The following is a 22,984-nucleotide window of genomic DNA, read 5'->3' on the forward strand; positions in this document are numbered from 1 at the left end:
GTTCGGACACGTGTGGGGGGGCGTGTGCGGCGTAGGGCGCGGCATGCCGTGAGGCTAGGCCTCAGGCTTCAGGCCCGGCGACCCGGCGAAGCGCCGGAGCTAGGGTTAGGGTTACGCCCCCGGTGAGGCTGAGGCTCGAGGTCGGGGTACGGACACGTGTGGGGGGGCGTGTGCGGCGTAGGGCGCGGCATGCCGTGAGGCTAGGCCTCAGGCCTCAGGCCTGGCGGCCCGGCGAAGGGCCGGAGCTAGGGTTAGGGTTAGGCCCCCGGTGAGGCTGAGGCTCGAGTTCGGGGTACGGACACGTGTGGGGGGTGTCCCCTGAATTGGCAGGCGCAGTCTTAACCACTGCATCACCAGGGAAGTCCCAGAATCGCCGTCTCCCTTTTAATACACCTTAAGCCCAAAGAATCCATGGAAGATTGTTACAGATAATAAGAGAATAAAATATTGTAAGGACTATAACAGAAGCATATAGTACACTGTTCATATAGACACATCCCAAGCAGTTACAAAGTATATTATAAAGAAGGCTGCAATTTTCAAAGAATAACATAAATTATACCCACAAACTCCCAATATTTCCTGAATCGTTGCAATCTGAAACCCTATTGTAGGAAGCAGAACACTCCAGGAGACATTCTACAAATGAAGGCCTCTAAACCCTGTGGGTGGATAAGGAATTCTGGAAGGAAGTTATCCTCACCCAAGGAAAGCAGGTTCCTATACTTTTCTCACATCACATCCCTGTACAACTCCCATTGATCTTGGTCCAGGCATTCCCAGTCCTCTTGAGATAAATCTATGGGCACATCCTGGAATGTCAGCAGTCCCTGAAATTAAAAGTACACATGCCATGTGGCCACGGGAAGAGTTCATAATATGACCCAAGAAGAAAAGAGCAAATTAAGGGAACTGGTTTTAATTTAGAAGAGTGTCTTCAATCATCCACTAATATATATATATATATATATATATATATATATATATTTTTTTTTTTTTTTTTTTTTTACAAAGTAACTTTCTCTATTTCTAACTACAAAAAAAGAGTATGGCATGTGATCCACAAAACCAGTATAGAGACTATACTTATCTGGAAAAGAAATAATAAAATGATGGTTTCAACACAGGCATATGCATTTTTGAGTGTTTTATTTATATCAAACTGGATAAGATGTGTGTATTTCTCAGACAGAAAAGACATGTCGAGGTAGAAATGTACCTTACAACTATTCATGGGTCCACAGGTACACTGGAGAGACTGTAAAATTGCAGATTGTGATTCAGTAGGTCCGGTGGGCCTGAGTTCTATTTTTTTAACAAGCTCATTTTTAACTAGTGATGCCACAGTCTCTGATTCATTAACGACAATTGTGAATAGCAGAGAGACAATTAGAAAGGTGAAAATTCGTATTTAGAGGCTTCCCTGGTGGCGCAGTGGTTGAGAGTCCGCCTGCCGATGCAGGGGACACGGGTTCGTGCCCCGGTCCAGGAGGATCCCGCATGTCGCGGAGTGGCTGGGCCCCTGAGCCATGGCCGCTGAGCCTGCGCATCCGGAGCCTGTGCTCCGCAATGGCAGAGGCCACAGCAGTGAGAGGCCTGCGTATCGCAAAAAATAAATAAGTAAATAAATAAAATCGTATTTAATTTTGAACTTCAAGTGTGTTATGGATTTCACACGTTTAATAGGATAGTAAGCACAGCAGCAACCACCATTTGTGAACATTCACTGTAGACCGTGTGTATCTTTCTGACTTTTTGTGTGGGATTCCAGGAAAAAGGCCTGCGCTGCGGCCACAGTGGGCGGGGCCCTCAGGCCGGGCCGCCCCTCCAGGACCCCCGACGGGGCCCTGAGCTGCTGGCGGCTCCTCCCCCGGCGCCCCGCCCCCTCCCAGGATGCCTCGGGGCAGAACGGCCCCACCCACTGCGCCCAGAACGGAGCCCGCGTTTCCTCAGAGCTGGAGCTCCCGGCTCGGGGTCTCTTCCCTCCGCCGTCACGGAGCTGCCCTGGCGCCCGAGGGGAGGGTGGCCTCACTGACGCTGCCGGCTGCGGAGGGGCCCCGGCGGCCGAAGCCGCGACAGTCGTGGGGACGGCGGGCCGGGTAAGTGGGTCCGGTGCCGGGCGGCCGCGCAAGAGCAGCTTCTGAGGGGAAGGGCTTCGCGGCCACCCGCCGCTGCTGTGCAGAACGAGCGGCCTCGGGGTCTGGTCCCGGGGAACTTCGGCCCCTCCTCTCGGCCCTGCCCTCGGCCTGGCTCGCGGGGCCCGGGGGGGCGTGGGGAGAGGGCGGCCTGAGCGTCCTGAGGGGACACGGGGCGAGGGAGGCGCAGGGTCCGGCCGCAGCGTCAGCGACCCTCCTCCCGACGGCGGGGAAAGCGGCGAAAGTTCCTCCCGAGGCTCCCAGGCCTCTTGTTCAGCCGAGGCCCTGTGCGCCCCTTCCTCCCTGAGCTAAAGCACCGGGGGGAGGGGACAGGGCGGGGGGCTGGCGCAGGTGATGGGGGACGTGAAAAGGTGATTGTCAGCTAAGGAGAACCTGCTCTCCAAGGTGAGGAATGCAGCGCTTTCCTTTGTATGCGAAGATGCCGGAGTCAGGCTCACGAATTCCTTCCTTTGATATGCACCTCCGCTCTCTGGGGCCTGCATTCTGTATTTACATATCCTGAATTCCCCTCACACTGGAGGGCTGCAGGTGCTGATGGCTGTGACATCCTTTGTTTACTGAGATGGCAAGAAATATTCCGTTTCTCACAGGCTTGAGGGGCAGACAGTGAAGAAGCGTCGGAGAGTCTCACTCAGCATCATCACCCCAGGAGCAGACCAGGAAGCTGAGGCTCCAAGAAGCCAAATAATCCAGCCGGAAGCACGGCTGTGGGACCACGGAGTAGGGTCTGCACCCATCGCCCACCCAGGGGGACTGCCCACTCCCCGCAGCTTCCACGCCTGTTCCCTTCACCCCCTCCCGGGGCCAGCTCACAGGGCCGCCTCCTGGGGGCACTCACTCACCTTCTTCTAACAGGATCCGTCTCACTGTCCTGTTCTGGGATCATCCGGAAGGCTTGTCACTCTGAAGCAGGTTCAGCCTCACGTCACCAGGGTAGCTTTCCTGGATCACACTCACCACCTGCACGTCCACCCTCAGCTCAGACCCGGAAAGGCCCCTCGGCCCCGAGCCCCATGGCTCTGCCTGGGCTGCCACCCCCTCCTGCCTGGTCCGTCCCTCTCGTGTCCCCTGCAGGGTCACCAGGAGCTCCCACCTGCCCCAGGCAGGCTGTCTGCTCTGTCCTGAGGAGGCCTCCGTGGTGTCAGGTGGAAGGCACAAGAGGTACCTGTGGGGTCTCCCTCACGCAGCACAGTGGCCAGCACCCACCTACTGACCTCATCACTCGGGATGGACGGGGGTTCAGGGGGTCCGTGGCATCTCCTGGTTCTCATTTCATCCCAGCGCTGCCCACAGGGAAGTTGCTAAGCAACTCTGTGCCGGCTGCACAGAGAGGACGCTCATACACACACACCCCTCCCAGCACACGGGGCTCTCGTGGCCAGGCCCCTCCCAGGATATGGTGCTCACCTGAGCAGGTACCCAGCAGCCCCCGGGGCTCTCGTGGTCAGGCCCCTCCCAGGATATGGAGCTCACCTGGGCAGGTACCCAGCAGCCTCCGGGGCTCTCGTGGTCAGGCCCCTCCCAGGGTATGGAGGTCACCTGGGCAGGCACCCAGAAAGGCTGGGCACACAGGAACCGTGCAAGTAGCCCTCATTGCAGAGCACCCCCAGCCCACCTGTTGGTCAGAGCTGACACAAAGCACCTCAGAGCAGGACCTGAACTAACAAACAGCAGCTCTGACAGGTCTGCTTGGGCTTCACTCTGTGTGGCCTCCTTCCACTGGGTTTTCCAGAGGCTTCCACTGCAGCTGAGGCACCAGGCCTCTGTCTCCACCCACCACCCCTCCTCTCCCTTACTCCTGGCTTCTTCTCATTAGGAGAGGGTCTTCTTGAAGTTGTCTCCCACTCATGAACCAGACAAAATGTTGAGAAAACAAGCAGAGTTGCAGCCCCGTGTCTATCCTGACCCTCAGGAAACCACACCTGTTCCTTGGACCTGGCCAGTTCAGCAAGGCCCATTTTCTGCAACTCTGAGCCCCTGATGGGTGAGGATTGGCTGACCTGGGCAGCCTGATCGGGCCGGCCAGCCCTCCCCAGGTGTGCCTGGGCTGAGGTCAATATAAACACCGCTCCAGACAGCAAGAGCCCCTGCAGCTGTGCCTGACGCCATATTCTCTGCCCCGTCAGCAGTCTCGGGGCTGGGCTGGTGGGAGGGAGTAGGGCTCACGGCTCTGTGCGTGGCCCGGTGCGAGTGGGGCTCTGCTGGACTTTCTGCAGGAGTTGCCAGTTTGCTGCCTGCTAAAGAAGAGGATGTGTCACCCATACCTGCCACTGGAATTTCACACCGGGCAGAGGTGAGGAAGGAAAAAAGCAGTGGGGGCCGGAACAGGAGGGGTACGTCAGGCAGGGAGATGGAAAGTTTCCAGAAGTGCGCCCGGGGTTACGACCATCCTGCCTGGCCTGCAGGCACCAACTCGGCCTGCGTGCTGTCTCTGGTGTGGCTCCACGGCCCTTCCTCTAGGCTTTCAAGTCCTTGCGCACATTCAGGTGTTTTAGCTGGGAAGGGTGGGAACAGTTCAGCAGCAGCTGGCCTGGGAGTCAGCTCACGTTTACTCAGGGACGCCTCGGCCCGGTCCCCCAGCTTTGCAATGAGGACGCGCCTTGCGGAGGGGCTGCTGGCTGCCTGGGAGCTGATTCCCCACCTCTGACCAACTTCAGAATTGTTTACCACTGGAGCAAGTGTCCTGATAGGGTTTTCCTCTGTGTAACTAGTGGGTTCTTAATTAGCAACGTGAAGGGTGACATCAGAAGTCCTGAATCAGGATGGAAATACTTATCCCCAACTTGTACAGGCATAAAAACCTGGGGAGGCCGTGTGCAGCCGGCACCTTTAGGGATGGGCTTCCAGCTGACCCCTCAACATTCTTGTGTCCAGCCACTGCTTTAGGATTTCTGGGGCCCAGTGCTGACCCTAAGGGTTCTGCAATCCAGCCTCTGTTGGCCTTTAATGAGACCTGCACTTCCAGGATCCTACAGAGCAGGGTCTGTGTGACCGTTCTGTGGCTTCTGTAACAAATGACCACAAGCTGGGTGGTTTAAAACAACAGGAATTCATCCTCCCGCAGTCCTGGAGACCAGACATTTGAGATCAAGGTGTCTGCAGGACGGAAGTCTCTCCAAAGACTCCAGGATAGGGTTCTTCCTGCCTTTTCCAGCTTCTAGGGGCTCCAGGCATCCCCAGGCTTGAGGCTGCATCTCTCCCATCTCTGCCTTTGTCGTAATATGGCTTCTCCTCTGTGTCTGAGTCTCTCCTGTTTTGTCTCTCCTAAGGACTCTCTCAATTGGATTGAGGGCCACCCTAACCCAAGATGACCTCACCTCGAGATCCTTAACTACATATACAAAGACGCTTTTCCCAGATATGGTCCTGTTCCTGTGTTCTGGGGGGCACATCTTTGGGGTCCAGCATTCAACCCATTACCTGTGTATAAAATAACCCTCATTTTAGGAGATTACCAAGGTCCCGTATAGACTGGCACAGACAGTAGCCATGTGGGTGGGGTTCTGGGGAGAATGAGGACCCTGGAATCACCTGGAAAGGATGAAGTCCTGGCTGCATTAGGGGAGCTCTTCCACCACGGGGCCCGTGGAAACAGCCACTCCACTCTGTCCGTGGAAAGGGACCCAGTGCCGAGTCCAGAAATGGTGATATTGCAAAGCTGGCTCTTCTGGGATGTCATCATCAGTAGCATCATGTAACCAGTAACTACGGGCTTGGAGGAGTCACCCTCTGGCACGTGATGACAGCACTGTCACTTTAGGCTCATCAAGCCTAGAATAGGAATGTTTGAAGGAGAAGAGTTTGGGAGATTGCGAAGCTTGGTTGTTAAGGAAACTGAGCAGGTTTGTCAAGGTTGTCAAGGAAACTTCTCGCTTAAACTGAAGGCAGGGCTGTGAGAGCTGAAATCCAGGGATCTTCTAAAGGGGCTGCTCTGAAGTACCATCACCTGAGAGGTGGTCTCAGCGTGAGCTGGGGTTTGAGGAAAATGTGATGAGATGAAGTCTGACTTTCTGTGACAGCTGGGGAGGGGTTTGTAAAGCACCTTGGCTTTTAAGGCAGAAGTTTGTTGCTGGAACATAGTGTCTCCCAAAACTGGGCTGAAGCTCAAGATGTCTCTGTCCCCTTCCTGTGAGAGTCCAGGGCAGGTGGGTGTCAGTTCCCAGGCTCTGCCCCCACTTTGTTTCTCCTCCCTGCTTCCAGGTGAGTGTTTCAACCAGCGGGGTGGGGTGACCACAGGGACATCGTGCCCTCCGTCCTAGGATGCAGGCTGGCCAAGGCCCTCACCACCTCCACCCCTTCCCCTTGGTAACAGGAGACACTGCGCCCCAGCTGTAAGGGGTGGGAAGGCTGGGAGGTGCAGGGCAGCTGTGCACAGGAAAAAGGGAAATGGGCTCTGATGGGCAGCTGTGCGGCTCTGTTGTGAGGGTCGCCCAGACACTAGCGCACAGATTCTGGGTTCTGTGAAGCTTCGATGCTCTGTGGTTCTGGAAATCCTATAGGAGATGGTCCACAGCAGGTGAAGCTAATGCTCGCAGTGGAGGTGGTGAAGCCAAAGGTCTGCAGTTCAGACTAAAGGTGCCGATGTACACGCGGGACAAAACCATCTCGCGTGAATGGACTTCAGGCACGTTTAACATGAATGCAGTCGTGTTAATGCCTAGCATCTTCTATCTTGTGCCTCCTCAGGGACCCCCTCCTCAGCGCCTGGGGCTCCTGTAACTCACGTACAGGGGGATGGAGCGTGGGCTCTGTCCAGTCTGAGCCCTGAGTTACCCTGTGAGTCTGCTCGGGACCGCCGTAACAATACCACAGACTGCGCATCTTGAATAACAGGCCTGTCTCCCAGTCCTGGATGCCGTCGGAGATCAAGGTGTCTGCACGCTGGCTTCTCCTGAGGCCTCTCTCCTTGGTGCTTAGACAGCCATCTTCTCCCCAGGTCCTCACATGGTCTCCCCCTGTGCCTATCTGTGTCCTAATCTCTTCTTGTAGGACATCAATCCTATTGGATTAGGATCCACCCTAGTGACGTCATTTTTACCTTGATCACCTCTTTAAAAATCCCATCTCCAAATACAGACACATCCTGGGGTCCTGGGGGTTAGGGATTCAGCATGTGGATTTGGGGAGACATGACTGAGCCTATACCGTCCTCCTTAGGAAGCAAGTGTGCCTCGGTCCTTCCTTCCCTCAAGTCACACGAGGTGAGCTAATGGCTCAAGGAGAGGCCACTCGTGCAGAGTTTGTGTCCCAGCTGGGGAACCCTTCTCTGCTCTCTTTGATCAGGCAGTGGCAGTGCCAGCCCCCTCCTGAGGTGAGCAGTTCTGGGGTTTCCTGCCGTGTCACCTGGCCCGCTGAGGTGCTCAGTGTCTGGGAACCCAGGAGTCAGCAGCCTAGTGGGGCTGCCGGGGACTCTCAGGGCCTTGGCAGATACCCTAGCGAAAGTGGGGAAACTTTGGGGGATTACAGGAGGGAGAGAGTCACAGTCTCGTTTATGCTTCAGAAAGACCACGTTGGGGTGGGGTGTGAGACGCACCGTGGGGCAGGGAGGTTTGTCAGGCCTGATGGAGGAACCAGGCACAAGACCGGGCTTGGGCCACGGCTGTGGGCGTAGAGGGGAATTAGTGTGGGAACTGGCCACAGGCTGTTGTCGAAATATCGGTTTCCCTGTGCACTGAGGCCAAACAGAAATACGGAGATGGGTTTTGGAGGAAGAGAGAGATGGTTTTATTTTTCTGCCAGGCAGCAGGGAAGGCACAGCCAGCTAGAGCCACAAGAGCTGGGCACCCCTCTTTGAGAATCAGGGAAGATTTTATATGTGGGGCTCCCGTAGTCCGGGGTAGAGGATAAGGATCAAAGTAGTGAAGGTCTTGCATTCCTCCTTTCCTTTGCATTATTTCAAAACAGTCATCGCTGGCATCAGGTCGCCGGTAATTGGGGTCCAGCAGACTGGTAATTGCGTCCGTTTGCCTCTGGTTTATCGGCCGGTGACCTTGTCCCTGAAATGAAAAACTAGGGGGTGATTTGTTGTGAGGGGCGTATAGAATGTAAGTGCGTTACATAATAAGGTTAGGGAGTGAGAAGCAGGGGCTGTAACACACACAGTGAGGGGTGATGGGTGCCGAAGGTAAATCCCATAGTGTCAGGGAGTGAGGTTAGCTTTGTAGAGTACAAATCTAGTTACTACAAATGAATGACAAAGTGAAACAAGGAGTGATGAGCTCTTTCAGCCCAGGTTACGTTTCTTCTCTAGTCTTTTCGCTGTCCCCTTGTTCTCAGGGCAGGGAAACTTCGTTTCTGTTTTTGCTGCAACAAGACTGTGGAGGAGGAGCTGACAGTCACTGGGGCCCGAGGCGAGTGGGAGCCTGGGAGGCCCCAGTGTTACCGAACCGAACGTGGGTCCGCTCGCCCGAGGGCAGCAGAGCCAGTCTACTGACACCGGGGGTGGTGGAGGAAGGTGCAGCCTGAATTGTCAAAGTGCCGATACAAGGAGGCCAGGTGGCCTGTGCTCTAAAACCCCGAGCTCCCTGAAGGATTTCAGCAAAGCAATTTTCAAGGCCAAGTGAAGGAGGGGGGTCGCAGGGTATGTGATCAGCTGGTGCACGATTCTCTGGTTGATGGTGAGGTAACGGGCGGTTAACGTTATAAATTCTTAAGCACCAGGAGCTCCGGGGTTACCTGTTCCTGATCATCAAGTAGTTAATTTCTTCCCCTTGGTGGTGGAGGAAGCATGCATCGGGCACTGTTATCCAGGTACTTCAGAGAGGAGCTACAGCAGAGGGTGTGGGGGAGGGCTCTGTCCTGGGAAGGCCCCGCAGGGTCCTGCTCGGTTACACCTGGTGCCTGGGCTCAGCAACCTGGGAAGGTGGGGCTGCTCCTGGGTGTGGGGAGCTGCAGGATCCCAGTCCTCTGAAACCCTGCTAAGCCCCCAAGGTGAGATGGGTGTGCAGTGACTGGACGGAGGCGTCTGGCCTGGGAGAGGGGTCCGGGCTGGAAATGTCACTGGAATCATGGCAGGGAGGGAGAGGAAAGGCAAAGTGGGGGCAGATGGGTCACAGCAGACTAATGCAGGTGACTGCGGTCCTGTTGGAAGCAACTCAGAGCCAGAAAGGAGTGGCCGTCAGGGGCTCAGCTCCATTCTCTTGTTCCTTTGTAAAACCACTGTGTCAGAGTTTGAGACGCCGCCAGGAGACGTCTGGGCCCAGTGCTGCCATGGCTTCATCAAAGGGCCCAGGGGGAACAGAGAACCACTGCAGGCCCCGCCCATGTCCTCACTGGGAATGAGTCCCATCGGGGCTCCTGGGCTCACAGACTTCAGGGCACCTTTGTCTTCAGGACAGTCTTCCTCCTTCCTCTCACCTGCTGGTCAGAGGTCCAGGAACCCCCAACCTGGCTCCACCCCCAGGGCCTGGATTCAGAGACCCAGGAACCCCCAACCTGGCTCCACCCCCAGGGCCTGGATTCAGAGACCCAGGAACCCCCAACCTGGCTCCACCCAGGGCCTAGATTCTGGGACAGCTTAGGGGTAAGCCAGACCCTCATGCTCCTTTATCTGCTTAGGGGTGAGAATGTCTTAAACGCTGCAGTTGACTGATTACGGAGTGCTGAGTGTTTCCAGCAGGTGTGGGTGGAAAGATGGGGTGTGAAGTTCCTATGTCTGCAGGGTCTTCCCGGCGTGAAGATCTGTGTGTTCCCCCCGGCCAGTCGGCATCCTCCCAGGAAGCCCAGATCCAGGATTACGAGGGCAGAGGCTCTCCCCTTGCGTACCTGTAACTTCGCACTCCCACAGCAAGGAGCCTGGCTCCCACCATCTGCCATTTATCTATGCATTGCTCCTTTCCAGGTTACATGTGCAGAGGTTTCAGAATTGGTAGCTGCTACACCCTGGAAAGAACTTCATAAAACAAAGCCCACTGTTTATATACGGGCCATTTTGCCTTTAGCCTACAGATTCCATTCATTTCCAAAGGTAACTTAAGTCAGCAGCTTTTACCCCATCCCCTACAGTGAGTTGTTTCCATATATTTCTAATACAATTAGATTCTGTCACATGACGTATTCCATCGTGCAACATCCTACACCCTAAATAACTAAATTTGAGTAGATTATGATTGGCCCCTTGGGCTACACACATCTATGGGCTTAGACAAATGCATAGTGACAGGTATCCATCCTAGAGTATCACATGGAACACTTCAAACCCCCCACCCCATGATCTGCTTATCATCTATGTAGCTTTGCCTTTCCCGGGATGTCATCAATGGGGTCATACTGTGTGCAGCCTGCTCAGGCTGGAGTTTTCACTTAGCAGTACACGCTGAAGGTTTATCCATGTCTTTCCATAGGTGGATGGTGCATTCCTTTCTGCTGAGTAGTATTCCACTGCATGTGTATGGGAGGAAAAACAACTTTCCCTCTACTTTTCTAGGTTCTTGGTTGAGGCCCCCCCCCCGCCCCTGTAATAAAAGACAGATTACCAGGAGAAAAGCAGAAGTTTAATAACATGTATACCTTCTGAATAGAGGGGGGATACCACGGAAAACTGAGTCACTCCCCAAACCATCCCCTTCAATACCGTCTTCAGCTAAACACAGAAAAGATGCTGGGGAAGGGGGGAAGGCCAGTTATGGAAGGTTATCATGCAAAGCACAGTAAACAAGGGTATGGCTGTGTGCACATTTAAGTCAGGACTTCCCCATTGAAAAGAGTTACTTAAGATTTAATTATCCTTCTATTTTTGGTGCAAAGAGGGACATACCCTTATAAATGGAGATTTCTCTATTGTAAATGCCCTTCATAAAACGGCAAACTCAGCTTTCTGAGATTTTTTTAAAAACAAATTTATTATTTTATTTTTGGCTTCATTGGGTCTTCGTTGCCGCATGTAGGCTTTTCTCTGGGTGTGGCGAGCAGGGGCTACTCTTCATTGCGGCCCGCGGGCACCACATTGTGGTGGATTTTCCTGTCGTGGAGCACAGGCTCTAGGCGTGCAGGCTTCAGTAGTTGTTGTGGCACACGGCCTCAGTAGTTGTGGCTCGCGGGCTCTAGAGCGCAGGCTCAGTAGTTGTGGCGCACAGGCTTAGTTGTTCTGCGGCATGTGGGATATTCCCGGACCGGGGCTCGAACCTGTGTCCCCTGAATCGGCAGGTGGACTCTTATCCACTGAGCCACCAGGGAAGCCCTATTTTTTTAAAGCAGACCAATAACCCTTATGCCAGAGAGACATATTTTGGGGTGGCATATTCTACTCGCCTTGACATGGATGTACCCCAATTTGCTTATGCATTCATCTTTTGAAGGATATCCTGATTTCAAGTTTTTAGCCATTATGGAAGTGCTGCTGTGCATAACTGCATCCTTGTTTGCATTTGGACATAGATTTTCAAAGCAGTTGCCTAAATACTGGAAGTATGATTGTTGGATCCCAACGTGAGACTTGTTTAGCTTTGGAAAAAACTGCCAAATTGTCTTACAAAGTGGCTGCACAGGCATCCCCCCAGCTATGAGGGAGAGTTCCTTCTGTTCCTCACCCTCTAGCAATTGGTATTGTCATATTTTTGGAGCTTAGCAGTCCCAATTGGTGTGCTATGGTGTCTCATGATTTTAATTTGTAGTTCCTTAATGGTATATAATGTTGAGCTTGTTTCTGTACGACTTTTACTATCTGTATCTTTTTTCGCCGGATGTCTGTTCAGATCACGCTGTTCATGTTCATGCTGGGAGGAGCCCTGTCTCCTCGGGACCTGCTGGGGCTTTGGCTTCAGGAACACGCGGGGCTGAGTCCACGCTGATGGCCTGGCTTCGGTACAACCCGGGGTCAAGTCCACACTAACGGAAGCCGGGTCTCCTCAGGACCCGCTGGGGCTTCAGCTCTGGGACACTGGAGGGTCCAGTTCATGCTGAGAGGAGCCTGGTCTCCTCGGGACCTGCCGGGAGGTGATGCCGCTGAGGGAGAAGGTGAGGAAAAGTGGGGGGAAGGTTCCTGTGCGTGGCTGACCGCTGCGGGTGTCTGTCTTCAGAGGACCCGGGAGAGGAAGGGCTTGATGTGGCAAACTGGGTGTTTGGCCCCTTTTGTGTGGGGTGTAGACAGAGTTCAGTGTTGTTCTTTGGCGAGTGGCGCCTGGTTTTCCCAGCACCGTTTATTGAGGGACCTGTCCTTTCCCCGGCGTACGTTCTGGGCTTCTTTCTTGTGAATTAACTGATCGCATAGCTGTAGGTTGACTCCTGGGCTCTCTGCTCTGTTCCTCTGGCCCGTGTGCCTGTTTCTGTGCCAATGCCACACTTCGCTGAGACTGTAGCTTCGTAACGAAGTGTGAAGTCTGGGAGCGAGATGCCTCCGGCTCGTTCTCCTGCCTCAGGGTCGCTCTGGCTCTTCTGGGTCCTTCGTGGCTCCACACACAACTTAAGATTGTTTGTTCTGTTTCTATGGAAAATGTCATTGGACTTTGGGTAGGGATTGCATTGAATGTGTACATTAATTTGGCTAGGATGCATATTTTTTAATTTAAAAAAATTGGGGGCCACACCATGTGGCATGCAGGATGCGGGATCTTAGTTCCCCAACCAGGGATGGAACCCGCGGCCCCTGCAGCGGGAGTGCAGGGTCCCGACCCCTGGGCGGCCAGGGAAGTCCCACCTTAGAATGCATATCTTCACAGTATTCTGTTTACTCATGAGCACGGGGTACCTTTCCATTTATTTTTGTCTGTTCAGTTTCCTTTATCAGTGTCTTCCAGTTTTCAGTGTGCAGGTCCTTCACGTCCTTGGTTCAATCTACTCCTCGTTATCTTTTTGGATGCAGTTGTAAGTGAGATTTTTAAAAAATTCTTTTTCTGATGGTTCCTTATCAGCGTATAGAATCGCAAATGATCTTTGTGCGTTGATTTTTCTTTTTTTGTATCCTGCAGCTTTACTGAATTCATGTTTTAGTTGTAACAGTTTTTTGGCGGTTGAATGTGGAAAACTAGAATTCAGCAATCCCACGGTTTCAGCTACATCCGGGTCTTCCTCAGCACCCGAGACATAGTGGCTCCCAATGTAACCTTCCCACGGTGCCTCTTGTAGTATGTGGACTGCTACAGGGCTGATTAGCATCACCACTGCGGGTGAACTGGATCTGGGTAGGGCTTGGCCTCTATAACAGAGTTTGATGTCTGTGTTTCCGGCGTGGTGACATGGTGGTTTTGATAAGTACTTTGTTTTCTAGTAAATTTCAAGTGTATAAAAAAACTTTAAATAGCAGTATAAAGTTTTCCACTTTCACAAAATACTCCAGTTTACCATTTAAACCATTTTTAAAAGCTTTTAAAAACTTATTTTATTTTATTTTTTGGCTGTGTCGGGTCTTTGTTGCTGCACGCAGCCTTTCTCTAGTTGTGGCGAGCAGGGGCTACTCTTTGTTGCCGTGTGCAGGCTTCTCATTGCGGTGGCTTCTCTTGTTGTGGAGCACAGGCTCTAGGTGCATGGGTTTCAGTAGTTGTGGCACGAAGGGTCAGTAGCTATGGCTCACGGGCTTAGTTGCTCTGCGGCATGCAGGATGTTCCAGGACCAGCACTTGAACCCGTGTCCCCTGCATTGAAAGGCGGATTCTTAACCGCTGTGCCGCGAGGGAAGCCCCATTGAAACCATTTTTAAGTATCCAGTTCTGTGGCATTAATTACATTCACATTGTTGTAAAGATATCCTCACCCTCCATCTCCAGAGCTTTATTTTCCCCATGTGAAACCGGAGCCATTAAACCCTAACTCACCTCAACCCCTGGCAACCTTATTCTACTTTGTCTTTGAAGTTGACTTATCTGGATACCTCATACTAGTGGAATCATAGAACGTGTGTCCTGTCTGTGTCTGGCTGGTTTCACTTGGCATAACGACTTCAAGGTTCATGCACGTTGTAGCATGTGTGAGAATTACCTTAGTTTTCAAGGTTGAATCGTATTCCGTTGTGTATATACTGCACTGTACTTGTCCATTCATCTGCTGAAGGATGTGTTGTGCCGCTTCCACCTTTTGGCTGTTGTGAATAATGTTGCTATGAACACGGGGTACAAATGTCTGTTCCAGTCCTCGCTTTCTAATATTTTGGGTGTACACCCTGGAGCGGAATCAAGGGATCATACGTTTTCCATGTTTCTGAGGAGCCACCATACAGTTTTCCACAGCGGCTGTAGAATTTTACTTTATTCCTTTATAGGACAGAATAATGCAGCTTATGGATCTACCTTATTTTGCTTATCCGTTTACCTGCTGATGGACATTGAAATCCTTTCTACCTTGGGCTATTTTGAACAGTGCTGCTATGAATAATTGGTGTACAAGTTTTTGTTTGAACGCCTGTTTTCCATTTTTGGGGTATATGTCTAGGAGTGGAGTTGTTGAACCACATGGTAATTATATTTTATATTTTTGAGTAAATGCTAAAGTTTTGAACACATAGACTGCACCATTGTACATCTCCACAAGTAACTTTTAAGGGTTCCAATTTCTCTACATTGTTGCCAGCATTTGTTGTTTTTATTTACATATTCTAAAATTTATATTAAAATTTATTTTTACTCTAGCGTGTGTGAAGGGGCACCACACTGGGGTTTTAATTTGCGTTTCCATCATGACTACTGATGTTTGACAGCTTTTCGTGTCCTTGTTGACCATTTGTGTGTCTTGCCTGGAGAGCAGTCCGTGCAAGCCATTTGTCTGTTTCAAAAATGTTATTGTTTGTCTTTTTGTTGATGAGTTGTAAAAGTCCTGGGTATATTCTAGGTAGAGAGTCTTATCAGATATATAATGTGCCAATATTGTCTTCCATTCTGTGGGCTGTCTTTACTTTCTGGATAGCCTCTTTTGATGCACAAAGGTTTGTAAGTTTGAGGAAATCCAATTTATCTACTTTTTCTTTCATTTCTTATGCTTTACTGTCAAATCTAAAAAAACGTTGCTAAATTCATGGTCAGGAAGATTGAATTCCTTGGTTTCTGTGAGAGTTCATACAGTCATCCCTCGGTACCCACTACGCCAGGCTTTAGGCCTGGGGTTGAGTCCGTGTGAGGGTTCAGGGGTCACGGTTTAGGGTTATGGGTCATTGTTGGAGAGTCATGGTAGAGGGCTGTGGTTAAAGGGTCAGGGATTAGAGTTTAGGTGTCAGGGGCGAGGGTCTAGGGGTCTGGGGCTAGGATTGTTAGGGGGTTACAGTTAGAGGTTAGGGTTCTTAGGGTAAAGGTTAGAGTTAGGTTTCAGCACAATCGGCCCTCATTGCCCGCCCCTCTCCTCCTCTCTGAAGCCTCCAGAATGGATAGGACTTGCCCAGGGTCAGACAGGAGTCAGGGAGCTGAGGTCAATAACTGTTTTTCTGGCCTCCCTCCCACTAGTCCTGGGCTCTGAGAGAAGAATGAAATGTCTGTTCTTGTCTCGGACTGTTTCTTATCCACCTCGACCTCTGTCAAGGATTGAGGAGCATGTCAGAAGTCAGGCATGGTTTCCTTCGGCCCTCCTACCTGGGGAGGGTGATGCTGGCCCTACTCTGCCTGGGCAGCCCCAGGGCCCAGCGCAGCCCAGACAGGAGGGTGCTCAGTGGACATGTGTGGATTTATACAGGACCGGGTGCAGTGACCTGCCAGCCCCCGGATGCTGCCTTCTTAAGGGCCGGTGGGGCCCTCCTGGAACTGGAGGCATCCTTTGTCCCATCTGAGTGGGCATGAGAGATGATCAAGTCTCAGGCAGGACAGCCCTTGACCTCTGACTCGCCAGGCGGGCATCTGTGGTCCTCTAGTTCAGTCCAGCCTGGGCATTGTCAGGCCCTCATGGACAGTTACGGAGCTGACCATGATGCCGGGCGATTCAAGAGCTACCTGGGCAGTGTAGACCTTCCTATGAGAAGTTTCAACTACCAAGGTGCATGTGGTTGAGAAAAAGGCCTCCCGCTCACAGCCTCATAGGCTGCCAAGAGAAGTAATAATCCTCTAAACATTGGATTGTGTCCCTGACACAACACCCATACAGCAGACCGTGGCCCTGCAGTCCTTTGTCCTTTCAGTCGTTAGAAACTTTTGACATGCATATTCATTAGGAGTCAAAGATATGGGAGCAACTGGACCTCCAAATGGGAGGTTGACACTGAGACTGCCTTGTCTTGGAGAGCCATATACATCCAAGTGGCCTCTGGAAAGCCTGCCAATTATGGGTTCCATGGCATGGAAGAGTTCTTGAGCCTCCCGTTACTTCATTGCACGCGAGTTTCCTTACCACCTTAGCATTTGGTTTCTTCCTGTTAGTAAAGGAGAGAGAAGAAACTGGAAAAGGAACAGTATTGTTTTTCAGGGATCGGTAGTTAATATGGCCAGGGAGATGGCATAGCTCAAGGGCTCCCACCTCTCAGGGGCAGGGATGAAGTCTGTGTGTCTTCTGAGGGCACATGGGCTGAGATGTGAGGATCTGACGCCCAAGGAAAGAGACTTGCGTTTACCACCACCAATGATCCTGATTTTTCAGCAAGTGAAAGAACTTCTTGCCATCTTGGGAGGACAGGAAGAGCACTGGATGAGTAGCTGCAGCCCTGACCCTAGGTGAACCCCTTTCTTCCTTTTGTGTCAGATTCTGTGCTGTGCAGTGAGCTGTCATTGACTTAGAATCTGCTGCTTTCTCCAAGCCAGCATCTGCTCTCAGGCCCAAGTGCCTCAGTTTTCCTTTGGGAATTACATCTCACCTGCTTCCAGTCCAGACAGTTCCAGAAGAATGAGCGCGTGTTGCACCAGCTCGAAGATGGGTTTACAGCCCACATCTAGCCAGTCCCATTTTCCATCTCCTGGTGATGGGTCAAGGGTGAGAATGCCACCCAAGCCAGATCAAAGGCATTTAAAGCCATGACTTTCTTGGAATCCAGGAAAAGGAGAAACTCTTTCTCGGAAAATGGATGGTGAGTGGTTGCCAGCCTAGAACAGCTGTTGGTCCAAGGGCAGTGCGAGAGCCTGTGCCTGTGAATGGGGTCCCCCAAAGGCACCGAGCAGGACAAAGGTGTGGAGAGAAGCAAGGTCACACTGAGACAGTGTGAGCCACGGGACCTGCCAGATCCAGTCCCATCCTTCAAGTTGCCACTTGCAAGTATTAATGCATTTCTACCCTGACGATAAATACTAATTTATTTTACTTCCGTAAGTGTGTCCAGTCGCTGGGGAGAGAAAAAGTCCTGGTTGATACATCTGAATCAATAACCCCTGGTCCTTCCTCAGGTGTCCTCACTGGGTAGGCGTGGCTGGGGGAGGTGAAGACCCCGGGTGGGGTCATATACTAGGGGAGCTGCCAGACAGCTCTGTCCCTGCTCCTTCCCTGTCCCGGGAGAGGGAGACCCTGGAACAGTGATAGGATAACCAGTATGGGGGAGAGGTTCCTCGGTGATTCATTGGTCTTTTTGTATTTTCCTTAATTTAGGGTTCATTTTGGTAATGTGGTTTTTTTTTTTTTTTTTTTTTTTTTTTTACAAAGAAATACCCCTTTTCCTGTAGATTTCCAGTTTGTTACAGTAGGTTTTTCTTATTTGACATTTAATTTTTCCTGTCTAATTTTCTACAGAATCATGACAAATAATGAACCAATATTGATACTTTACTATTAACTGAAGTTCCTGTTCATGTTCCCTTTGTTATACCTTTCCTTGTTCCAGGGTCTCATAGGACATGGGGTCATCATGTCTGTTTAGTGTCTTCTGGGCTCTGACAGTTGCTCAGACTCTCCTGGTTTCCATGACCTTGACAGTGTGGAGGAGGACTGGGCAGGTATTTTGTAGACTGCCCTGCACTGGGATTTGCTTGGTGGTTTTGTCGTGGTTCGACTTGGCTTTGAGAAAGCAGATCACAGAGGTGAAGTGACTCCTCTTCACTGTATATCAAGAGGACAGGCTCTTAAGGAAACTTCTCACTTATATTCTTAACTTTGGTCACCCAGCTGAAGTAGTGTTGGTCAAGTTTTCCCACAGTGCGGTTAATTTTTTCCCCGTGTCCATCCTGTGTGTCTTATTTAGGAGGAAGTCATAATGCAGAACCCATGCTTGAGGAGAGAGGGGTTAGCTTCACATCCTTGATGGACAGCTGAGTGGCTACATATATTGTTGAGAAGCTTTCTGCATAGGAGATTTCTGTTTAACACCATTCATCAAAAATGATGTAATTTATTTTTACCAGTTTGGACCCGTGAATAATTATTGTAAACTTTGGGTTATAATCCAGCACTACATTTTTAGACTGCTTAGTTAATTCTTGCTTTGGCTGTTGAGAGCTTTTTCCATTTCCTCCTGTTTTCATTTTACATAATTTTTCTTTTGTGGGTTTTTAAAATTTTTGGTACCTCTTTACTTTCTGATATTTTAAGGTTATCCTGTTTCTTATATTTACCGTCTCAGTCCTAGCATCAGCCCTTTCTTCAAAGAGCCCTTGTTCTTTTTATTAGAGAATGGTTTTAAAAACTTACATGTGGGAGCTAAATGTGCTCAGCTGACAGTACATAGAAATATATGCATGTATCCCAGGCTATATCTATACACATAATTATAAAGATTTCCATGTGGAACTATGTGTAGGCTAAAGATAGTTTATACTGATATCTCCAACCGGATCTGTTATGACATGGATACTGTAACCTTCTCCCTTTGTTTGACTGTAACATCCCACTGCAGTGGTAAGAAACCTGGCTTCCACCATTTGTCATTTATTTAATTAAGCGCTTGTTCCATTCGATTACTGATATTATAGTTTCAGTACCGTTAGCTACTACCCCTCATGGGAAATAACATAGAGTCCCCTGTGTATGTATGGCACATTTTGTCTTTGGCCTACAGAGTGTGTACATTTCCAAAGTTAACTCAGGTCAGCCCATCTGTCCCGCTACCAACAGTGAGTTTTTTCATACATTTCTGAATCAGTTAGATTCTTTGTTACATTCTGCATTCCAGTCTTTGACACTCTCATATCCTAAGTAGCTAAGTTTGAATAGATTGTAAATTACTTGTTGGGTTGTAAAAACTCTGTGGGTGTAGACAAATGCATAGTGACAATTATTCACCACTAAAGTATCATATGGACTGTTTCAACCACATATTCCGTAAACTGTTTACCGTTGTCAGTTTTGCCTTTTCTAGAATGTCACATAGATGAGGTCGTACAGTGTGTAGCACTTCAGACTGGATTCTTTCACTTAGCAATGTAAGTGTTAGATGCATCTATTTTTTTTTTTTTGCACAGGTTGATGGTCCACTCCTTTATATCTCTGAATACTATTGCATTGCACGTATATGAGAGGAAAAATAATTTTCCCTCTACACTTCTATGTTCTTTATTGAGATCTCCCTTGTAATGAAAAAGAGACGAACTGGAGAAAACAATCGGAAGTTTAATATATACCATGCATACCTCCTGTATACTTGAAAGATACCCAGGAAAACTGAGTCACTCCCCGAAATGGCCCAAGCCATTAGCTTAAATGCTATCTTCTGCTGAGAACGAAAGAAGGATGTTAGGGAATGGAGGAAGCCAGTTAAGGGATGTTATTGGTCAAAGCCCAGTAAACAAGGGTATGGTTACACAGATTTACATCCAGGCCTATTTCATTGACAAGTTTTTTTGAACTTTTATTTATTTGGCTGCACCGGGTCTTAGTTGTGGCCTGTGAATCTTTAGTTGTGACATGCGGGCTCTTAATTGCAGCATGTGGGATCTAGTTCCCCGGCCAGGGATTAAACCCTGGTCCCCTGCATTGGGAGCATGGAGTCTTAACCATTGGACCAGCAGGGAAGTACCAACAAGCTTTTCTTGATATTTAGACCAAATCCTGGTCCAGAGAGGGACGTACGCTTACAAATGGAGATATCCTTAATAAATGTAAATTTACCTCCTAAAGGGGCATTTTCTACTTGGTTTTGAACGATTCTCCTGGGTCTGCTGTGTCTTAACTTAATCAGTCCCAATAGTCCTTTTGTCAAATGGGCCCATTTTGGGGTGGTGTGTTCTGCTCCCCTTGACGTGGATGTGCCCTAATTTGCTTATGAATTCATCTGCAGAAGGACATCCTGACATCTTTATGTTTTTACCCATTATGAATAGAGCTGCTGTGCATTACTTGATGCTAGTTTTGGTTTGAACACAGTTTTTCAAAGCAGTTGTCTAAATACAAGAGGTACACTTCTTGGATCCTAAGGTGAGACTGTTTAGATTTGGCAAAAAACTGCCAAACTGTCTTCTGAAGTTGGTTGTACATGCATTCCACCAGCATGCTGAGTATATTCTTGTATGCTTTACTGCCTGTTTATCTTCTTGAGCCAGGTGTGTGTTTCAATCTTTACCAAGTTTTAATGGCGTTGTTGGCATAACTGGAGTACAGATCCTTTATCAGATACGTGTTTGGGAAATAGTTTCTTGCAGTTTGTGGTTTGTCTTCCAGTTTTCTGAATAAGGTCACCAGACTCAAAGTCATGTAGATTATCTTTTTTTCTAGGATTTTTATAGTTTGGTGATTTTAAATTTGTCTATGGGCAATTTTGAGTGAATTTTGTTTGAAGTTGTAAAGTTTGTGTCTACATTCATTTCATTACATATGGTTTGTAATCAATTGCTCCTTAGCCATCTTTTGAGAAGATACAGTGAGATACTTGGCTGCGTTTCAGTTTGGCTTTCCAAACTTAGTATATACAGCAGAACAGCCTTCCGGATGAGGCCTCTGGGTTTGTGAGTGCGGCGCTCCCGGCACTTCTCTGACGTCCCACAGGGGGCGCCGGACCCACCTGTCTGCCCCTGGGGGCACAGGTGCACCCTGCCCACAGACTTTGCTCCGTGACAAGCAGACAGGAGCTTTGTCTCCTGTCAGGGCTTAGGTTTCTGGACCATGAGGCATTGTCCACACTGACAGGAGCTGGGTTTTCTCGGGAACCACTGGTGAGGAGACTCTGCAAGAGGAAAAAACGAGCAAGTGTGGAGAATCTTCCTGTGCAGCTGACTGCTGGGTGGGTGGGGTGCGTCTTCAGGGGACTCGGGAGAGAAAGGGTTTTCGTGGAATACTGTGCGCTTTTAGTTAGTTTTACGTGCAGTGTAGATGGTGACCAGTGTCGTTCTTTGGAGTCTGGTGTCTAGTTTTCCTGGCACTGTTTGTTGATGGCTTTAGGTAGAATAAACATTTTAATAATAGTAAATTTTCTGATGCATGAGCATGGAATATTGTTTTCTATTGTGTCTTCAGTTCCTTTATCAATGCTTCATAGTTTTCTGTGTATAGGTCTTTCATGTCCTTGGTTAAATTTATTGCTAAATAGTTCGTACTTTGATGGAATTGTAAATGGGATTGTTTTCTTAATTTTTCTTGCTGGTGGTTCATTATTAGTGTATAGAAACAAAACTGATTTGTGTATATTGATTGCATAGTTTGCAACTTTACTGAAATTATTTTTAACATATTTTTTGAAGTAATGTGAAAAATTGCAATACTAAAATCTCACAGTTTCTACTGCACCCCAGGTAATCCACAGGACCCCAAGACATGGTAGCTACTAATATACTCTTCCCACGGTGCCTCTTTATACCATGCGGACTCCTACAAGGGAAATAAGTATCACAACCTTGGTTGAACTTGATCTGGGTAAGTCTTGGCCTCTATAACAAAATTTGATATCTGTCTTTTCTGATTTTCTGGCACGATACTGACATGGTTGTCTAGAACAGTAATTTACTTTCCAGTAATTTAAAATGTACAGAAAAGTTGCAATCATGGCAAAAAGTACTCACATTCGCCACTTCACACAAAATGCTCAGTGTGTTTCGCCCAAGGAACCAGCATATACCCCCTAAATGAAGAAATCCTGATGTCCACAGTATAATTTAATACTCAGCCCCACTTCAACTTTCACCTGCTGTCCCAACTGTGTGAAAATGTCTTTTTCCATCCTGATCCAGTTTTCTTTTTCTGGAACCATTACTGAGTTTCCCCCTCATTTGGACAACCTTGATGGATTTGAAGCAGACAAGATGAGTATGGGATCTAGGTGGTCTTTTCTGTATGGCTTTTTTCACTAAGAATGTTTTTAATGTTCATTTTTGTAACAAATATCAACACTACACTTTTTTTTCCATTGTCATTAAAAATACAAAACATGACTTTAGCATTTAATTCACTTTACGTATATAGTGTTGTGGTATTAACTACCTTCATATAGTTGCACAAACAAGTTAACTACCACGTGTACCTCCTGTGTGCATGGGAGATACCCAGGAAATTGAGTAACACCCTGAAATGGCCCAAGACATCGCCTTAAGTACCATCTTCATCTAAAAGAAAAAAAAAGGAAGGCTATAGTTTTTTCTATCTACATTCATTTGATTGTATACGGTTTCCAATTGATGTTGTATAACTAGTTGTGGAGCAGTCATGGGACAGGTGGCTTCATTTCAGTTTGAATTCCAAATTTAGTGGATTCTGCAGTCTTGCTACAAGGTTTACAAACTACATATTGGATCAGGACATCCCATGGTGTAACTGGTATTCATGGTTCGTTCAACAGTTAAAATTCTGTGTGATATGAGTTCATCCCGGAGTAATCCAGGTTAGTTTCTGTTATACATCTGTCCCAGGATGAAAGGACAAGAGAAATAAGACCTAATTTATAAAAGTGCCTTCAAACTAATTGATACTGAAGTATAGTTGACCTACCATGTCGTGTTAATTTCTGCTGTACAGCAAAGTGATTCGTATATACATACATATATACATATTTTTCATATTCTTTTCCATTATGGTTTATTACAGGCTATTGAATACAGTTCCCTGTGCTGTACAGTAAGACCTTGTCTATCCATCCTCTATATA

General features: G+C 49.0%; 1 long non-coding RNA gene across 1 annotated transcript; it reads right to left on the bottom strand.

Annotated features, from left to right (window-relative positions):
* Positions 1 to 1,896: 1,896 nt before the first annotated feature.
* On the bottom strand, positions 1,897 to 3,437 carry LOC136792644 (uncharacterized). Its single transcript, XR_010836730.1, has 3 exons — positions 3,371 to 3,437; positions 2,999 to 3,116; positions 1,897 to 2,861 (listed from the first exon to the last, which is right to left on the bottom strand). It is a non-coding gene; the product is annotated as an uncharacterized lncRNA (long non-coding RNA).
* Positions 3,438 to 22,984: the final 19,547 nt, after the last annotated feature.

Source organism: Kogia breviceps, chromosome 15, assembly GCF_026419965.1.
Source record: "Kogia breviceps isolate mKogBre1 chromosome 15, mKogBre1 haplotype 1, whole genome shotgun sequence".
In the NCBI taxonomy this organism is placed as follows: domain Eukaryota; kingdom Metazoa; phylum Chordata; class Mammalia; order Artiodactyla; family Physeteridae; genus Kogia; species Kogia breviceps.